Source organism: Peromyscus californicus, unplaced genomic scaffold (genome assembly GCF_007827085.1).
Source record: "Peromyscus californicus insignis strain IS unplaced genomic scaffold, ASM782708v3 Scaffold_5__1_contigs__length_169319896, whole genome shotgun sequence".
Taxonomy (NCBI): domain Eukaryota; kingdom Metazoa; phylum Chordata; class Mammalia; order Rodentia; family Cricetidae; genus Peromyscus; species Peromyscus californicus.
In genome coordinates this window covers 9,145,296-9,165,881 of record NW_026294573.1, presented here as the reverse complement: position 1 = coordinate 9,165,881, position 20,586 = coordinate 9,145,296, and the positions used below count along the sequence as shown (strand labels likewise).

Below are 20,586 nucleotides of genomic sequence, written 5' to 3'. Positions count from 1 at the left end.
TAAAACACTAATACAGCGTCTTGTATCCAGGGGAAGAGCTAAAATTAACATAGAGCGAGCAGTGTTTGCTATTACATTCAATTACCTTTTTACTTGAGATTTACATTCTCATCCCCTTAATCTCCATAGTAGTGGCTTCAAAATCATTCCTCCCAGGCTCTGCCCTTCCAGAGCCCCCACAGCTGGAAGCCAGGCCTCCCTCCCAGATGGCGCTCACCCTGGGCATGGAGCCTGCCCCTTTCTCCACAGCTGCCACTTGTCACAAGGTCCCACTCCTCTCCCCTGCTCATAATTTTCTCACATCTCAGCCTCTCAGTACAAGGCAAGTTCAAACCAAAGGGCTCTGACCTGAGGCACAGGCAGACACGTGGTTATCAATGAGCAGGTGCACAGGGCACAGGCCAGGGGCATTGCCCGCAGAGTCTGCTAGAGGTTCTGCCTGGTACAAAACAGAGGCAGGAGCTCTTGGGAGCTCCAGGGAAACTGCCATCTCTGGTTTGACAGGTTGTGGGAGAAGACTTGCTACATGGCACAGCTGGGACTCTGGAGGGTGGCAGGAAGCTCCAGTCATGATAAGTGGGAAGACATGAAGGAACCGCTGGGTCTCGCCCTTCATTCAACTTCGTGTGGATGAAGTTCAGGTCCTAGGATATGGCTGCTAGTTGGTGGCACTGCAAACTAGAAACCGGATCAGGTGTCTCCCCATTTAGAGACCTTCCTTCAAAAGACGTATTTCCTAAACCAGAGGACCAGCCTCTCCTCCCAGTTACCACATGAAACCCGATCCCCAAGAGGGACAAGTACAGGGTGCATAATTACGATGTGCCACTGGTCAACTTTGCTTCAAGCCACTGGGGGAGAATCCCCAAAGGCATTATCTGGATTCCAAAACTGTCATGGACTAGCTAAGGGGCCGAGAGTACACAGCCTTCCCTCCCCCAGCCTCAGTTTCTTCATCTTCCAAAGACAATGATCCCTGAGCTCCCTTTCTGGAGGTCATGATGACCAAAAGACCAAGTGGGCACACTAAAGGTCATGTGAGCCTCACAGCTCCAGCTTCCCGAGCCCAGAGCAAGGTGTGTGGGGTTAGGGCCTAATCAGGGCCACAGACACAGGCAACTGAGTCCTAGGCAAGGATACATTTGGCCTCTGTGACTTTACCTTGAACCATAGCCTTTCTTTCCCGTTTCAATCTCTGGAAAAGGCCACAAAGTGTTCCTACACTACCTTCAGCACTAAAAGGGAAGCAAGGACAGCCACTCAGCTCAGGCCCAGGCTGCCTCCTAGGAGCATTTAGAGAGCAGGTCTGGGGAAGGCAGACAAACTGATTCTTGAAAAAAGAGATGTAACCCTCTCTCCCCAATTTTAATCTACCTGGCTTTTACAGTGGGGGGGGGGGGGCGGTAGTAGGGAGAAGTTACAATTAAAGGGACACATACAACCACACAGTCATCTCCACAGGCAGAGATTCATTTACTCACATGACACAATCACACACAACCTCCTACACAATCACTTATATAAAGTCATGCACACACAATCACACATTTTTACACACACGACCTCAGACAATCACAGCCAGTCACATCTCATTTACACACACGGTCACAAGTCCATATGCAATTGCTCATATATACCCCACCAGCACCAGTTACACATAGCTACCACACTCAATCTTTTACACACATAAACTCAGTCATTCACACAACTCATAGGCAACCGGTCACATACATACCATCATCCACACAAACACAAACACTTTATACACCTAACCTGACACCTAATCCCACACACACAATAACACTCTAACCCCCTGCCTCTGTTCCCAACTCTCTCACTCTTCTGGAGGACATTGGGTAGAAGGTTCTAGCTTAAACTGATGAGTAGAGAGACGGCTACTCTTCCAGTAGGACCTAGGTTTGACTCCCAGCACCCACATGGTGGCTCACAACCATCTGTAACTCCAGTTCCAGGGGATCCAATGCCCTCTTCTGACCTCTGTAGGCACCAGGATATATACAATTCATATCCGTACATTCAGGAAACACTCATACACATAAAATAAAAATAAATAAAATTTCAAAAAAAATTAAATAAAATAAGGCCACACTGGACCTGACTCTGATCTCCATGGTATTTGAGATGTCAAATGTTACACTAGCAGAGACTCCAGGAAGAGTCGTGTGTGTGTGTGTGTGTGTGTGTGTGTGTGTGTGTCTCTGTGTGTGTCTGTATCTATGTGTGTCTGTGTGTCTGTATGTCTGAGTGTGTGTTGTGTGTGTCTGTGTGTCTGTATGTCTGTGTGTATGTCCATGTGCCTATATGTCTTTGTGTGTCTGTGTCTCTGTGTGTGTGTCTGTAGTATGTGTATGTGCAGGTACACATGCACTAGCATTTGTGGAGACCAGAGCTCAATGTCCCACGTCTTCCTGTGGACACACACACAGACACACACAGATACACACACACAGATACACACACACATAGACACACAGACACATATCTGCCTTATTTGTGTAAGGTCTCTCACTGAATCCGGAGCTTGCCAATTTGGCTGGCTGGCTACAGAGCCCCTAGGGTCTCTGCCTCCCCAGTGCTGGAGTTACAGGTATGTTCTGCCTTGCCCAACTTTTCACGGGTCTGGAGATCCGAATTCAGATTCTCATACTTTCAAGGAAAGTGCTTTACCTACCGAGCATCTCCCTGGCTCTCAGGAAGAGAGAGCCCAGGCAGAAGTGAGGAACCACACTATTGACTGCTAATCATTATGGGATAGAACATCAGGCACCACTGGGTCATCCTTGCTCCTCACTTTTGCCTCAATCTTTCTAGCTGGGCCCCTGTAGCCACCCAGAGTCAAGCACCACTAATCAGCTTCCCTGCCCCACAGGAGGAAGTTACAGCAGCAGTCCCATGCGTGGATTCGACCCGGGGAGCTGTATTCATTCCAACTGGCTTTCTACATTTTTTCCTTCTTTTTTCCCCTCCCCACCCGGGAAACAAAGAAAGTTTGTTGTCAAGGTATAGACCTTTCTTGGGCCTTGTCCGAGTTTCTACCTTGTTTTCCTTTCCCTTCTCCCTCACCTCCACCCTGCCTTTCCCTGCCTCCCCACCTTGAATAAATAAAGAACCCAGCTCTGGCACCAACTGGTAAGGAAAGTACAAACTATCTCATAATTTTCTAATTTTTTTTTCTTCACACACTGGCCCAGGGTTTTGGGCAAAGGACAAAAGCTATTGTTGAGGAGCACAACACGGAGTTCTGAGTCACCGATCCGCCTCGGCTTCCAGAGAGCTCATAGGTCTGCTGGGCTGGCAGAGCCGGTGAGCTCAGAGCCCTGCGGGGGCCCGTGGGTGCAGGCGCCCTCTTGGGGCGTGGTCCCGCCCCCCACCCTTGCCAGGGCTCCCCGCTGGGCTGGCACTTCAGCTTTGTTGGCTGTTAATCATAGGGGGAATTTAAATAAAATGTTATGAAATAAAAAACAAATCAGCCGGAGTCCCACCTCCCTAATGCTGTAATTTTCATCTAGGGGATGTCCTTCAAACTTTCATAGTTTCTCTGGTGGCCGTCTCAACACTGGACATTCAGGGGATATTTTCTCCAATAAATAAATATTTTTCCATGTTTCAAAATCGTTCTCATGATAGGCATTTGTTTAGGTGAGGCAGGATTCACTCCCTGTGTTACCACAGGTAGACAGTAGGATGGCACAGGGGGATCTCCTTAAATCGGATCATTTATCCACAAGATCTAAACCCAGGCTGGGGGCTTTACCTGAGTGACCCAAATCACCTCGGCCATGGGTGCCTGGCCTTGGAGTGTGTACCTGGAAGATGGGCAGGAGCCTCACCAAAACCTCACCCAACCTGAGCCAGGCCCCAAACTCCCCTACCCTTGCACCCAGAGAGACACGGGTTCCTGCAATGGTCCTCATCCTCCAGCCGACCTTCACCCCCCCAAGCCGCACTTCCTCTTTATAAAGCACCCTGGCAGCAAAGGGGCCATGACAACACTCCGCTCTCCGTTTTTATATCTGAATATCTCAAAGCACTTAGCTAAGACTTTCATTTTCTCATTACCCCAAGGAGAGAAGGTCATTCGGGAAAATGGCACAAATATGCCCATTTGTCAAAAGCGAAAGGGAAGTGAGTTAAAAGGAGCATTCCAACAGTTAAGCGAGCAGGCAAAAGTAACCCAGGAGAACACACAGAGCCCTGCTTGCCTGCCCATTGGCCTGGCTTCTTTCTCTAGAGTCTGTGACTGATAAGATGGCTGGGCATCAAGCATGGGTTCCCATTTTACACAGAGTCAATCACTCCCCTCTGGCCTCAGCTCAGGAGACCTTCATCTAGGGTCTCAACTCTGGCCAAACCCTCTAAAGATCACAATTATGTAAAATATACATTATATGAATACGCACAGTGACCGAAGGAAAAAATACGGAAATACACTAGGTGTTTAAAAAAAAGAGTATGTCGTAATAATTAAGTTCAGGGCAAGTTTTTTTCCCTTTACCTCTTTTAAAAATTTGTGTTAAGATGTGGTTCTGTATTTCCCAGTGCTTGAATGATGGAAAGCATTCATTTCACAGTCAGACAAACCTGGGTTCCGAACTGTGACCAGACATGGTGGGTGGCACACACCTGTAATCCTAGCATGCAGGAGGCTAAGGTAGGAGGATCGGTGGAGAGTTCAAGTCCAGCCTGGGCTACAAATTGAGACCCTATCTAAACAAAAGCAAAACCAAGCAAACACCACCAATCAACTGGCCCTCTTTAATGGAGTTCCGTGATCTCTCCAAGGCTTATTTCCTGAGGTACAGTGGCCATCGATCCACTACCTGCCTTGTGCCCTTCAATCCCACAAAAAGTCACAGCACAGGATCTGACACACGGTCGGCGCTCAGTAAATGTCTGTTTCCTTCCTCTTTTAGTAAAATGGAAATGGAAAAGCAACTCAGCTTTAATGTGCACCCGAGGGACAAAACAAGACCCTTCCCCTGCACCATCTCAATGACTTCCTCCGCATCCTCCCACTCATCACCTCCCCACCCCTCCCAGCCACCCCACTCCCCCCCACCCCACCCTACCCCTCACCCCCACCCCCACCCCCACCCCGCAAGTCCCCGGCACACAGATCTCAGCTCTCCTGTGACTCACCTGGAGGGTGAGGAGGGGGCTCTGGCTTGAGAGAACAAGGCCCGCCTCTAACTCTCACCCTCTCCACTAGGACAGACCCAGGAATACCCCTCCAGGCAGCACACACACCTCCCTCCCTCAGGCCAGGCGGGTGATACTGGGGTTGGCGCCTTCCTGGCAGCCGCCCTCCAGGAACAGGTGCCAGGCTGCAAAGGCCACCTGCTGCTGGGGGAGGGCAAGGGCCAGGCTCCCTTCGACGAGGAGAGGTGAAGAGAACCAAGATGGCGGAAGCATCTGGGAGTAGACTCCTTCTTTGCCAGACAGTCAAGGCCACCAGCCCAGAGACTGCTGCCTGGACACCCAAGAACACAACCCCGGCTCTCAAAAGCCTTGTTCCTCCCTCCAGGGCTCTGGACTGGAAGAGTATGTTTGCCTTTCTTGTTTGGCAAGTGCATTTAAGACAACTTTTGATGGTCATATGCGCTGGGACTCCATCCTGGTCTTGGAGGTCCTGAACCAAAGAACAGGGGCAGATCTGAACCCACTGCTCTCCTGCCCTCCTGTGACGGGTAGAAAGGACTCAACAGGAGCATTAAAGGTAGGAACAATAGCTACTGCTTGTAATCAAGTGCCCAGTCCTTGTGTGACCTGTACATCGACCCCACACCATAGGTATTATCACTAGTTCTCTCTTACACATGGGGAAACTGAGGCTCAGAATAGTTAGATACGTCAAAGCCACAAGCCCAATAAACAAAAGGCCAGGGATTTGAACTCACAGACTTAACATTATTCTCTAGTCTAGCTCTTAAAGCAAGGAGATCCCAGTTGGCCTTTCCAGAGAGGAGTGCCAGGGGGCATCACTAGCCACAGGAGGACAGATGTACCTCCAAGGAGTAGGTTGTAATTCTGTCCCAGTGAGTCCATCTTGTCATCTCTTGTCTCTCAGGGATAGAAGCTTCTCCACCTTTCTTTGGAGGCTGGACGGTAAAGCTAATCAATGCCACTGTACCCATGCAGAGTGTGGCCAGGGGAGATCAGCAGGGTAGCAACAGTTCCCTTCTGAGGCTCTTGGAAATGTTTAAATGGGGAGGTCTCAGGATGTGAGGCCATTGTCGAGGGCTGAGACATAAATATCTGTCGGCTGATTGATGGGTATGGACATCATGGAGAAGAGAATGGTGGTGGCAGGGGCCAGAGCCTTGGCATGCACTAACCCTCAAAGCTAGAAGTCTTCTTTTCAAACCAGGGATGATGCCAGCTCAAAATGGTGTGCCCTTTCTTTTAAAACTCAAATAGGCTTCTAATGGGAAGCTGGATGTAGGGAGGAAACCAGACAAAGCCCCCTCAGCATGGGCTATCAGCTTGCCAAGTTGCCTGGGAGGAGGTCCTGGGACCTAGCAGCAGGTCCATGAAAGATGGTGGAGCCCAGCAGGGCGGGGGCTGCTGGGTCACTGGGGCAGACAGTCTCCAATCATGCTGAGCACAGCACATCGCTTCATTCAGAAACCCGGAGTACAACGTACAGCCAGGTCTAGGGTGGATTCAGCCCTTAACTCATTCGGGATCGCTGGTGGAACCACCAAGGCTGCAAGGGGCTGGGCCATGGCAACTTGGGAGTCGGAGGAGGCATCCCTGGCAGAAAGGCAGGCCTAGACACAACCCCAGTGGCAAATATGGACACATACAAAAAGAAATCACAATTCTTTGCAAAATCCCTCTAAAAACCAAACAAGCATTGGGAATTTAGGGAGGGGTGAGTGAGCCGGGGTGAGGTCGGGGTGGCGGGGGGGTTGGAGGCTAGGGGAAGCTTGTTTTCTACCCCTGCCAAATCCCCCTTTACTGTCAGCCTCAATCCATTCGGAACTCACTGAGTCGATTGCCTTTTCACGGGGGAAGGAGCCTGCACAATGCAGGGACTTTTCAGTCCCGCATTAGCACACAGGGCACTGGGCAATGTCCGGGAATAAACACACACGTCCCTCCTGAGGCCACTGACCCCCACCCCCATCTGAAATAACCCATCCAGCAGTGCCAGGGTCACATCTACACTCCTCTATTTTAATTCTTTGGGGTGGATCTCTTTCTGCTTTGCTTTTACTGTGTCTTGCCCAGTGGAAAGTTGTGTGTGCGCACACTCGAGTTCATGTGTGCTCACGTGTGGACACCACACACACACACACACACACACACACACACACATACACACACACATGCATGCTTAGTAAGTTGGGAGTGAAGAGAATCCACCTCTCAAGCAATAGAATTGGATTAACTCTAGGAAACTCTAAATTGTCCTACAAAAGAACAAAGGGGTGGATGGAAAGAAAGAACCTAAATTAGGTACCCAGGAAGCAGGAATTTGGTGGACATTCTTCTTTAAATTAATTCTAGAAAATGGGGTTTGTGACTAAATCAGCATTTGATAAGAGAGTGTCTCCATGAACTTGTCAGTCAATACCTATTATGAAGACAATGATAATGATTATGGTGACTTTTTTTTACATTGTTCTGTGGAAGGGCATGCCATAACTCTCCTGTGGAGGTGAGAGAACAACGTACAGGAGTTGGTTCCCTCCTTCCGTCGTGTGGATCCCCGGGGATCGAACTCAGGTCATCAGACTTGGCAGCAAGTGTCTTTACCATCTGAGCCCTCCTGCCAGCCAATGAGTGCCATTTGCTTTTGAGTGCTAACTGCGTGTGTGCCGTCTCCATAAAGTACCTCCTTCGTGACTTCAGCTAATGGCCACAGGAACCCAACAAGGTGGGCTCTGACACTCCAGTTCTGCAGAGTTAAGACTCTCCCGAGGCCACAAAGATCCTAGGCAGGAGGAGAATTTGAGGTTGCCTCCACCTAACTCCAGACCAGTGAGTGATAGAGGAGGAGTGTGCTAGGGCAGATCATAGAGAAGGTGGGCCCACACCAAAGAGACCACGACTCCAGGTCCAAAGTCCTCTCAGACATCCAGGAATGTCCCTGAACATCCCCTCACAATACCTCCACCACTGTCCCCTGGGGGCCCCTGCATTTAGCCCTAGCTCAGAGAGATATTGCCCAATGGAACTTTCTGTGATGCTATAAATGTTGTATATGAGTGTGTGTGTGTGTTTGTGTATGTGTGTGTCTGTGTGTATGTGTTTCTGCATGTAGATGTCTGTGTGTGTCTCTGTGTGTGTATGTTTGATGTGTGTCTGTGTATGTTTGTATGTTTGTGTGTGTGTTTGTGTATGTATCGAGTGAGTGTCTGTTTGTGTATGTGTCTGTATGTATGTTTGTGTGTGTCTGTATGTATGTATGTGTGTATGTATATGTGTGTATGTGCCTATGTGTGTATATTTGTGTGTGTGTGTATGTGTGTGTTTTGTCCAATCCAGCAGCACTAGGCAATGTGACTAGGGAGTACTTGAGCTAGATTTTTCAATCTAATTGAAATGGCCACAGAGCAGTGGCTACTGGATCTGCTGGGTCGAACCTCAAGCCCCAAACCCTCCCACAATTCCTTCCCAGTTCAAAACTATTTTAGAAATAAAGGAAAAAGAAGACAAGAAGGAAAAGAAAGCATGACCTGCCAGCCAGGCTCCTCGCTTCCCCACCAGCATATTGTCTGTCCGTCCGTCTGTCCGTCCTCCCTTCCTTCGTTGCCCCTTTCTTTTCTTCCTTCCCTCCTACTGTGTGCTTTCTCCTCCTCCTCTCCCTTCCACTTCCCTCTCCTCCTTTCTTAGCAAAAAAGCATCAGTTTAATTAGATAAATCCTCCAAGCCCGTGGCCTGGAGTTCGTCATGGAAATTAACCTGCTCCAGATCTCGGAGAGTGAAACAAGACCCGGAGTGTTTTGGCATAGCACAGTGAAATGGGAGAGGCTGATGGAGTTTCATACACCTCATCTTCCATAAGTGCCCCTCGCCCCTCCAGCGCCCCCCACCTCACCTCCTCAGGTCACTGTCTCCATGCCCGCGGCCTTTCTTCCCATCCTTTCCAGTCTCCTCCAAGACAGGCCCACTCAAGGGCAGACAGGAAACTGCGCTGAACCATGCTGCAGCATAAACCTCCAGCGAACCTCAGCATATGCTAGCTGCACTCACTGTCCTGTCCCCTAACCATCACAGCAACTATGGGAAGCAGAGAGGGAATTCCAGTCCCATTTTACACAGCACGGAAACAACAGATCGGAGAGTTAATGTGCCCAAGTGAGAACAGCAGGGTTCACATTCAGCTCAGCGGGTCTCCAAGTCCCATTTTGTCAAGCTCTCTCCACAAGCATAGTCCACAGGTACCCCAGGCAAGTCTTTGGGTCTGCCCCTAGCCTTCCATCTCCCATGTCCTGTCCCAATCAGCAAACGCCCCACCAAGCACCCATTCTAACCACAATGGGAAAGCGAAACCAATGGCACTAGTCACAGCATAAAACTGACTTCACATGTGGGCCTCCTCACCCCACTCAAAATATCAGGAAGACCCCAAGGCAGCCAGAGAAATGAAACAAAGTTCAGATTTCCAACCAGCGTCCCATTATCCTACAGCAAATGGATTCTTGACCCTAGACATATAATGAGCAAGTTTCCCCCTTTTACAGATGAGAACAGGCTAGTTAAGTCATAGATGTAAAATTCAAATGACGCTGGTCTCCGGTCTTACCAGCTGGAAAATACACATAACACCTCATGGTAACCAGGGACACCACAGGATGAAACAAGGACCACCCTATATCTTCAATGAAATCCCCTTGACCGCCAGAAAAGCAACCCCCCCCCCCCACCGCCAACTTGGCCTGAGGTCCTAGTAAAAGAACCAACTCAGAATCTGACAGAAACACACAACCCCCAGTACCACAGTCTGTGTCCAGGCCCTTTCTGGAAGGAACTCAACAGGGGGCCCCTTAGAGACACATACCAGATTACATAAAACCGGCTCATCTGACATTGGGGACATCCTGCACTTGACAACATGACCATGATAAATTCTTCATTACATTTAATTACTTTCAAAGGACATTCACAGCTAGGAACCCAGCTGACTGTCAACCCACTCTGCACAGGCAGTGAGGTCAAAGGCTATTTGACAAGACAGGAAACTGAGGCCCGAAGAGATCAGATGATTTACCCAAGGTCACAGAGGTGTTGTACAGTGCCAGACTGGAACAGAATCTCTTAATGCCTAAACACCCAGCCATGCCTCATGAGACCCTAAGTGACACAGAGACTCAGAGCTCAGAAGGACAGGGGAGTAGACAGTCAGAGCCCAAGTGTCTCCTTCTTCTCTCTCCTCAGCCAGAGATGCAGACTTGCGACCCACCATCTCCCCAAGAATCAGATTTCCCTGAAATTCCCAAGAAACCCCAGGACTAGTGGGCCCGGAAATGGCCCTCGAATAGCAAGCCACACAGCTGAGCTCCCTGGGGCGAGGGGGCGGCTGAGATGCTGGCACAGCCCCTGTGGGTACCCTGCCAGCAATTAGTGCTGGGGAAGGGTGCCAGGCCTGGCAGAACACATTCCCCCACCCCTTCTTCTCATTTACACACACACACACACACACACACACACACACACACACACACACACACCACATACATACACACACCACACTACACAAACACACATACCACATACATACCACACATATACACACATATACACACACCACATCACACATATACACACATACACACACGGACTAACTCACCCACACAGCATCGGAGACAGGGCACAGCTTTTCCTTTCAGTAAATCTCGTCAGCAAGGCACACGCAGGGCATGCAATTGGGCCATTACCGCTCTTCAACAACAGAAAGGCAGAATCTACCCGCCATTAACCCAACCTGCTCCCTGTGGACTTCACGCCAGCTCAGACACCAGCCTTCACCTCAAACTCCCACGCACACTCTATAAGCTCCCCAGGAGTAGCTTTACAAAGGACGGAGACAGTTTGGTTTTGGTTTTGGTTTTTTAATTTTTTTTTTTTTCAGCACACTATGGGAGGTAAAACCTGAATTGTGCTCACTGCCAGGCCCATTCCTCTCCCCAGAGCAAACCCTCTGAGGCTGGCACATGACCTTGGCTAATACCTTCTTGAGTGCCTAGGAAGCCTAGAGAACGTAAGCAAGGCAAGGAGAAACCGCCTGTGACCTGACCTGGGGCACCTGCCTGACCAAGTACAGTTTGGTTCCACAGAGGATACGCTGTGTGTTGGCCTGGCTCCACCTACAGGGCCCCCCTTGTGACAGTTGGAAGTGGTCCCCTCTCCCAGGGCTGAGGTAAGCAGCTAGGAGTGGTGGTGAAGACCATTCTGCCTCCATCCTGCTGCTGCCCCGTCCCTGAGAACTGGAAAGCAGCCTACCAGAGCAAAGGGCCCTGGAGGGTTCTTAGGCTGGGTTTATAAGATCTGTGAGACCCCTCCAAGTATAAGCGATATTTATGATTATGAGATTTTTTTCATATTAAGAGGATTCTCAATAAGGGACACGTACATCTCAGAGACACATCCCAAGCTCAGAGTGCCTTGTAGCTAAGGCAGGAATAAGGAGGGAACACGGGCTAGACTCCCATTCTCCCTGCTGGTGTCCCTAGCTGGTGGCTTCCTTTGGAAGCTGCCCCTGGTCTATCCCTGCTGTGCCCGGGAACCGATCGGAGCAAGGCCAGCCCTTGAGCTGGGCTATGCCCCTGGGCCGGTGCCCACTGCCTCCTGCCTGTCATCAAGGCTGCCTGGCAGTGAGCAGGCAGAGCGAACGCACGCACGCGCACACACAGTGGAGCCCACCAGCTGAGAGGAGAGAAAAAGCCAGTTCTTCGCTGCTTGGCAAGCCTCACAGATCCTCTAAGCCACCTAGTGTCCAGAGTTGAGCTCTGGCTGCCACCCTGTCCATCCAGCTTCCTAGAACAGCTACAGCTGTAGAATCCCAAGGGATTGGAAGCAGGGGTATGGAACAAAACTAGCCCTTTACGAACCCCTGCCCCAGCCTGGACCTCCTCCAGGAGCCTGAGGCCTGCGTAAGTACTAGGGATATAACCCAAGAGGAAGCAAAAGGTCCTGTGGCCCCTGCCCACCCCTTCCAAACAAGTCGGCTGCTGTCGTCCTCCCTGCTCTTTCCCCAGAAAACAGCCATCTTAAAGACCCCCTTTGTGTTCACTCAGACCACCCCTCCCACCTCAGACATCTTGGGGTGCCCCCACCCCAACTTCCAGGCCTTGTAAGGACCCTCCTGAAGCCTGGGCCTCTACTCTGCCAGGGTCCCTAGGCCCCCCTCCGACCCCCTCCCTTGCCGCTGTCTCTTTCCTGTGTGTCCTCAAGACTCCTCTCACCTTGAGAAGTGTTAGGATTACCCAGCATTTACACTCAATGCTCTTCTGTATTCCTTAAGACTTATTAAGAATGATAATGAGTTCTGAAGGAGCTATGTGCCTCTCTCTCCTCTCTCTCCTCTCTCCCTCTCTCCTTCTACCACCCCCCTCTTTCCCTACGTGTCTTCTCCACAGAAGACACACGGGACAAACCCAGATCGAAAGGGGGCCCCAGGGGGGGCCCCAATAACATGGACCAAGGGCACTTGAGGACTCATATCCCATAGTGCATCTCTCTCTGGCCTCTCTCTAGTTATCTTCAATTACTGTGATTTTAGAAGACAACTCCCCTTCCCCTCTCACAGGGCAGGCCACCCCTCACTCTGCTGGACTTTGGACAGGGGTGGGGGCAGATTGCCTGCAAAAACCTCGTTAACATGCAGCTCTTAAACGGTTGATTAATTTTTGCAGAATTTATGACAGACTTTGGCACTCCCCCCCCGCAAGCCGTGGCCTCAGAACCAAAGCAACTTAACTTGGTGAACTTGATGGGGGATGATAGGGGCTGTCCTCCTCCTCCAATGGACTCTGGCCACTGGAACCACAGGCAGCCGGGTGACAGATGGAAGGCACCCAAATGCCACTACCCAGGCAGTAGACAGACCCGCTCCCTAAAGAGCGTGGCACCAGAGGGGAGATCCCAGGGCAGCCAGAGCCACACCTGACTTTTAGCTACTGGGGGGTTTTAATGTAGACGAAGGGAGAGGCGGCAGCAGCCAGTAGGCAGAGAAGAAACCAAGAGGAGCTCAAAGCTGGCAAAGACATCGAGACTTGCGCCCAGCAAACCACACACGCATCCCGGGCAGAGGGACCGGCCTTATCGGTCTGCCGGGCTGCCCTTCAGAGAAAGGGAAGAGCAGATCCTAATGAAATTACAGTTTTTAAAATGTCTATAAATTAAATCTATCTCCCTCTCCCTGTGCCTCTGCCCCCAGCTCCTCCAGCAGGCTTGTTTGCCTCAACCCGTTCCCTCTGCTCATGCCTGTTTCTCTGATATAGACATCAAGAGGTTACGGGCTCAATTATAGCTCTACTGGAGTCTCAGCGTCAAGCTTGCCTGGCCTTCTCTTCTCCTCTTCAGAAACCAGATGCCAAATAAATCTCTCTTCTTTATATTTTTATTGTCAGTACCAAAAGCCTGAAGACCCTCCCCATCGACTCCCAGCCTTTCCGCACTAGTTCAGAAGGAGGCAAATATTCTTCTCAATTGTGTCTGAGGACAACACAAGCGCCTCTCTCTCTGACCCCCCTTTTGAAGGACACACACAAACCCTTGGCTCTCTATGAAACGTTTAAAAGAGGTAAGGAAGACAGTGTACGTGTGAGTAATGTTATTGGGGAAAGCGAAAGAGCAGCTGGCGTATAGAAAAGCTAACGTATTTCTAAAGTTAAAAGCTGACATCATAAGGATTCTCACTAGCAAGGTCCATTTAAAACAGGCAGAATATGCAAGGTGACTGTTGAAGGAAGGGGAGAGGTGGCCTCTACCTTCCTACTGCTGTCACCCTGTGCTGGAGGGACCTTAGTCATCCATGCAATTGTACATGCTAAAAGGGCCCTCTCTTACACAAACACACACACACACACACACACACACACACACACACACACACACAAGTTACAATATCTAAGTTCTGATCGGCCAGAGCTGTAGATTCCTGAGGAGAAGGAATCTTCTTTGAGTTGGAAGTCTAACAGGAAAATAGAAAAGAAAAACCTAAACTCTATCCTGTTCAACTATTAAGCTGAGGAGATTCCAAAACCTACTTTTCCGGGAAAAAGCACTTATGACAAAGGCCAGAGGATGCTGAAGGTGAACAGGAGAGAGAGACTTCGTCCTTCCAATTAACCAGACCAAGAAAAAGGAGGGAGGTGGGAGCACGTTACTACCGACTCATTAATTCTTTCCTGTAAACAATTTAATTAAATTCTGCTAAATACAGGAGAAATACTCATTGGACTGCTGCCCCCCCCCCAGCCTCAAAAGCAAATTCCTTCAGTCCCCCCCCCACCCCCGTGCCAACACTTCCAGGCCTCCCTGTGTACAACCTGGCAGGAGGCTGCCAGCCCACGCATGGACCGCACTGCTCAGGGGTGGGAGATGGCAGTGCCTAGGTCTGAAAGCTAAGCTGACATTTCAGCCTTTCAAAGAATCCGGGCAAAATAAGCTGTTGACTTCTTAACTAAAGTATTTTCTTGTTCTAACTCATGTTCTTATGTTACTGAGCTTTAAAAAAAAGAAAAGAAAAGAAAAAAACAAGAGAGAGGAGAGAGAGAGAGAGAGAGAGAGAGAGAGAGAGAGAGAGAGAGAGAGAGAGAGAGAGAGATGACTTTCCTTGAATGATCTGTTTAACCTAAGCCAGAGGAAAAAAAAGAAAGTCATTAATTACTTATGTGAGCTATTGCTTCAGAAAGACAATAAACCTGCCCGGTCGCCATGGATATGACATATTTGCTCTGAAAACAACACAATAATTAGCAAAGGGGAAAGATACAAGGAGAATATGCAAACTCCTGAGTTTAAAGCCACAGCGCTCTTTTTACTCCTAAGCCTTGCTCTGTTTGCAATCCAAATCAAACAAAAATTTAAAATACAGCAAAGAGGAAAATAACAGGATCGGCTCCCCCTCCCTCCTGTGAACTGAAAAGCAACACCACTGCACCCCTTTCCAAAATAAGACCATGGAAAAGGGCGGGGGGGGGGGGGCAAATATTGCTTGTTTTCTTTCCTATAGCAGGGGTGGAGTTTTGGTGGGTTGTTGTGCATGTGTTGTTTTTTTTTTTTAAGTGAGCTCTTATTTAGTATTGGGCCTTCTGGCCAGATATAAATTTATTTATGAAAGCCAAATGCCCTGTGTATGGCTCACACACCAACCCCCAACACACACAAAGTAAATGGAAATGTAAGGGGGGGGGCTCTAGTTGAAAAAGCTAAACAGCCTACTCAAAGAACACCAGCTCTAGAAAGGGACATCCATTCCTCTTACCTCCAAGAAAATGGAACCTAGTTCTTACTTTAATATTAAAAATGCATTAAATGGTTTTACCTACAACTTAGTCCCCAAGGGTCATTACGAAATGCAATCGCTTTGTATCATATCTGTCAGCGTGATAAATATCGGAGCAGGGTAGGTTTGTAATTTTTCAGAATGTCACCAATCAAGATTATTTTTTTTTCCTGCTTCACTTTCTTATTTCATTGACCCCCCCTCCCCACCATGACCACCAAAGTCACAAATCTACAGGAAAAATAAAAATAAAAATAGGAAAAAATCTGAACTGAGGAGAAAAGGGGGGAAAGTTGAGATACTTTTAGACACCAATCAGAGGTCACTGATAGTCTCTTTAAAAGCAAGAAAAAACTTAGGACTTAAAAATTTTGTGTGACTGCTTCCCAAAAAGAAAAAAAAAATTAAGGCACTCTATTAACTTTGAGTGAAAACCCTTTCCCTTCTTCCCAGAGGCGAAATTCCCAAAAACAGATGGTCAGGATCTCAAAGAAAGTAAATATACCTCAACCCCCTCAGCCCCAGAAATCTAACTTTGAACTTTCTTTTTAAATTGAGAGGAGGGGCAAGATAAACTATTAATAAGAATAAAAAATGAGTTGAGTTTTGTTTTTCTTATTCCAAAAATCATTCAAACACAAAGGAGCAGATATAAAGGAGGAGGTGTCTATTTAAATGACTTTCCTATTTTTTTAAACAATAGTTTTTTTTTTTTTTTTAGATTGGCCCCTTTGATCTTGAAAGAATTTTGCTCTTCTATGATGGGGGGGGGGGTAGGGAAGGGATCGGTGGTGAGATGGTCTGCTTTAAATGGTGACGCAACTTGGGGATCAAAGCCTTCTCTTTCTGTTAGCCATAATAAGCTGTACTTGCCACGAAGCGGGAGTCTCCCGAGCTCCTCTCCTTCGTCAGAAGGAAATAAAATGCTCTGATACCCAGAGCAAGACACGAAGGTGCAAAGTCTAAAAAACAAAACAACACAAAAGGGCAAGGGGGGAAAGAGGGAGGCACTGGCTCTTTAAACGTTTTAGTGCATATGGAGTTTGATTTCTGAAAGAGATCAGTTTAACATCTCCATAGAAACCAGCAACAGATTATCATCAACAGAATAAATAACTAGTCTAATAAATTAAACAGGAGGCATAAGATCGCTGGAAACCTGATTACTGAAGTTCAACAATATTCCCCATAAACCCTCGTTAACCGCCTCTGAGGTGGCTAACAAGATAGGGTGAGGGGGTGTCTTTCGAATGCGCCAGGTTCCGGGGAGACAGACGCTGGACGCTGCAAAGACGGAAGAAGTTCCCCTTCTCTGTCCAGGAAAGAGTCTGAGCGCTCCAGTGAGAGGCAAAGCATCCAAAGCCAAAGTTTGGGAAGTGGGAAAGTGGTTCCATTTGCTTGAGATAGTGCGGGGCGCGAGGACCGTCTGGGACGCTCCGCCTGGCCGCCAGCAGGGCACAAGCCAAGCGCTTTGCGCTCGGGCGCAGATCTGCTCAGCGCCCCCTCCGGGCACGTGGAGCGCAGTCAGGGCGCAGCCCCCGGGGACCAACTACCCCCCGCCCCACGCCTGGCGCAGCTGCTCCTGCTCAGCCGGGACAGCTCCCTTTAGGACGGCGAGTGTGTGTGTGTGTGTGTGTGTGTGTGTGTGTGTGTGTGTGTGTGTGTGTGTGTGTGTGTGTGTGTACATGCGCGCGCGCCGAGGGCTGGGCACGGGGTGAGGGGTGTCACCAACGTTACCAGACGATCTGTTTTCCAGTTCCCTTGTGCGTTCTCACCGCGCGCCTGTACCAGCTTGGAGACGGCCTAAATTTACCAACTTTGTCCAGAGACTACTCCAGTCTCTTACCCCATCCCACCCCACAATCTCTGTGAGCATACTAAGTGTTGGCTGGACAGCTACACACACACTGAGGACCGCACCCCCCCCCACTCGTCTGGAGAAGCAACGTACACCCCCAGTCTCCCCAAGATTCAGCCATGATTAGGGGAGCTCCAGGCTCGGAGGAGTAGTATTATTATTCCTGCTTCACTGCTGGTCACATCTTCCATCTAGGCACCCGCACCTTCACCCGTCCCAGTGTGCCTGGATGGAGGTCCTCGCCGCACCAAGGCCCGCTTCGCCAGCAGAGGCTGAATCCGGAGAAACTTGTAAGCAGGGAGAAGCGGTCCCTGGCCGCACTCCTCTCCTCCCCCAACTCCGGACCCCGGTCGGGGAAGACTTGGAAGAAGAATCTGTGCCCACCCCCTAGAGAAAAATCTATTATTATGATCTTAATCTACGCCCCCAAAGTGTCCCTCCCGCTGTGATTGACAGCACATACACCTGTTCCCCTCGCAGAGGAGCGTCCAAATGCTGGGGACAGACATTCGCTCAACCGCTCCTCGGTGGCCCTGAGCCTGCCCGCGCCGGGGCACCCCCGCCCGCAGCCCCAACGCGCCCCTACCCTCATCTCTCCACCCTAGGAGGCCCCCCCTCCCCTCCCAGGCCCGGCTCCCCGTCTCTCCCGCTCCTGGACGCTCTGGCTTCGGAAAGAGAGAGAAAGAACAGAAAGCAAAACTTCCTGGCGGCCGACGGTCATCAGCTGCACATTCTACAAATGCCACCGAGTAAAAATAAACCGGCCGCCGCTCCGCCCGGCCGGCTCACCCCGGGCGCACGACTCAGCCCCCTGTCCCGGGAACTCCAGGACTGTGGTTCTGTCTGGCCAGGTCCCCCGATTCCCGCGCACCCCTCGAAGCCCCGCTCCCCGACACTCGTCAGTCACCACTTGACGCTCCTTTACAGTGAAGCTCGACCCAAGTGGCCCAGTGGCCCAGCCACCTCCCCTTAACTGTCCCCTATTCCCCTATAAGCTACTCTCCTCTCTGTCCTCTACCAAGAGCGGATTTCAGCCCTATGCCCTTGGATTCAGGGATCCTCCTCTCCAAACGCCGATCCCCCAGGTATTCCTCAGCCCACCTAGGGTCATAGACCCCACCCGATCCTCTCCTACCCCTAGAGAGAGGTCCCCCCACCGCCGGCGCCGGAGCTCACCGCTCCACCCGCAACCGGGCCTGCCTGCTCAGCGTCCCAAGTCCCTGGGCGCAACTTCTCTCTCGGCACACACAGTAGCCGCCACAACTCCCCGGAACTTTTCCCCAGACCCAGGCGAGCTTCAGCCGACCGCGGAGCGGTCTGAGCCGGTGCTCCGACTCTCAGTACCTAGCCTCGCGAGCCTGAGCCGGGGGAGACTTGGGGATGGGGAAGAGAGTGAGGAGCGCCACTTGCCGCGCTCGGAGCCGCGCACTTGAGATAAACTTCCCAGGCACAGATAGAAAAGGGGGCGCCGCTCCCCCGATCCAATAACCCTCTTGTCTTCGTTTTCCCACCCGGGGCTCCCCTTGGCACCCTGCGCCTACACGAACACTGCCTACCTCTGCCGACAGCACACACACCCCGGTGTCGGGGCACAAGAGCCGGCTGGAGGAGATCCCCACCCACCCCTTCCCCTGGGCAAAGTCTTGCAAAGTCACCCCAGGAACCCCTCACCCCTGCCTCCTTCTCGTCTCAAGACAGCTCACGACCCCCCTTGCAGGTGGAGGGGGGCGTGGGAGAAGGAATAATCACCCAGTATTGGCAAGCACCTGCGCCCCCCAGCCCACAGCGCGGAAGGCGCCCCCACCCTAGTTGCAAAGTCCTGTACTCGTACTTGGCACCTCCCCCTCTTCTCCCCTACCCCGCCGACCCCTCAGTTGGAGTAAGTGACCCCCCAGAAGCTGCTGCCCTCCCTCCCCCGGAGCGACTCTCTGGGCATTCCCCTGGCCACTGCGGGCGACGCACCGCCCTGCGCCGGGGTGCCAGCCCTCTGAGCCCCCTACCTCCCGTACGGCCGGAGTTGGGTGGCAGCCGCTGCTCGCAAGCTGGCTGGCTCGGTGGTTCTCTCGCTCGCCCGCTCCCTGCAGCAAGCCGCAACCCGTGGGGTAGTGGGCTGCACCGGGACAGGGGTGAAGCCGGAAAGCGCCCCGATAGGCCCGCAGAGGTGGAGGGCTTGGGGGGGGCCGCGGTTGAAGGAGCGCCGAGTCTCTTACCTGCACTTGGGGCGGCTTTGGGTGACTTTCCAAGTCCGGGGAAAAATGTGTGTGTGTTTGGGATGGAGCGCCGCGGGCGCGCATGCGCGACCAAAGTTGCCGGATCCCGGATTTTTCGCTCCCAGTCTCTGCTCTCGCCCGCTGTGATTATGGAATTCTCCGCGGCCGAATGGGCGAGTGGGTGGCATGCAAAACCCGGGCCGGATCGTGGGGCCGGGCTCCGCTCCACCCTCACACCCCCAGACCTTCCCTTCTTGCATTCTTCCCACCCACCGCCCAGGCTGGGCTCCGTGTATGCGCGCGGCGGGCGAGATCGGCCTGCGAAGCAGCATCAGAGAGCACTGCTCCCTTTTGCGGTTCCGGAAGGTTTCTACACCCTATGAATGGAGTTGAGACTGGGACAGAAGAAAGGGGCAGGGTGCGTTACTTTCCAGCTGTTCTGAACCCTTTAACACCCCGAGTTTGATTCCTACTTTTTCAATGAAAACTGGCTCTTTTTTGCAAGTCAGACTGTTAGAAGTGTCGAATGGAATCTTCCCGGTTTGATATTTTCTTTGCACTTACTCTTTGCAAGGGGGGTTTTCATTTAGTCCCTTGTGCAAGAAATACTTCCTTAAGTGAGCAAGATAGGCCGCACAGAATGACCTTACTGTGTGCGTGGGAGGAGGGTAAATCGTGTACATTAAAACAGTAATATTACGGAGTGAAAAGGTCCACGACGAAAGCAGAGTGTGTTGGGAGAGCCAATCCCTTGGCCCAGAGGAAGGTGACAGCTTCTTTCATGTCCCTTGAAGGACAACTTGCATCCTAGCATACTGGCGGGGCCTTGAGTTAGCTGTCAGCACGGACATGGGTCATAGGGTCCTACAGCCTAGGTCCTGCCTTTCCCAGCCAGGCACCACACCCCAGCATGGATGGAACCAGTGATGGTACCCATTTTTCCAACTGCAGAAATTCCGGATAAAAATAAGAGTGAGGCACGAAAGAAAATGAAGAGGACCCCAGAAGGCAAGACAAGTGGAAAACTGACCAGAATA

At 51.0% G+C, this 20,586-nt stretch overlaps 1 protein-coding gene across 2 annotated transcripts in view; it reads right to left on the bottom strand.

Annotated features, from left to right (window-relative positions):
* Positions 1 to 19,640, bottom strand: part of Casz1 (castor zinc finger 1) — a 146,724-nt gene extending 127,084 nt beyond the window's left edge. Inside the window, exon 1 of one of the 2 annotated variants that reach the window (XM_052717353.1) lies at positions 19,550 to 19,640. The gene's annotated coding sequence lies outside the window, so the exon portion shown is untranslated. Of the gene's footprint in view, positions 1 to 19,339; positions 19,465 to 19,549 lie in introns of those variants that run through there. The other variant, XM_052717354.1, reaches the window with a different exon arrangement.
* Positions 19,641 to 20,586: the final 946 nt, after the last annotated feature.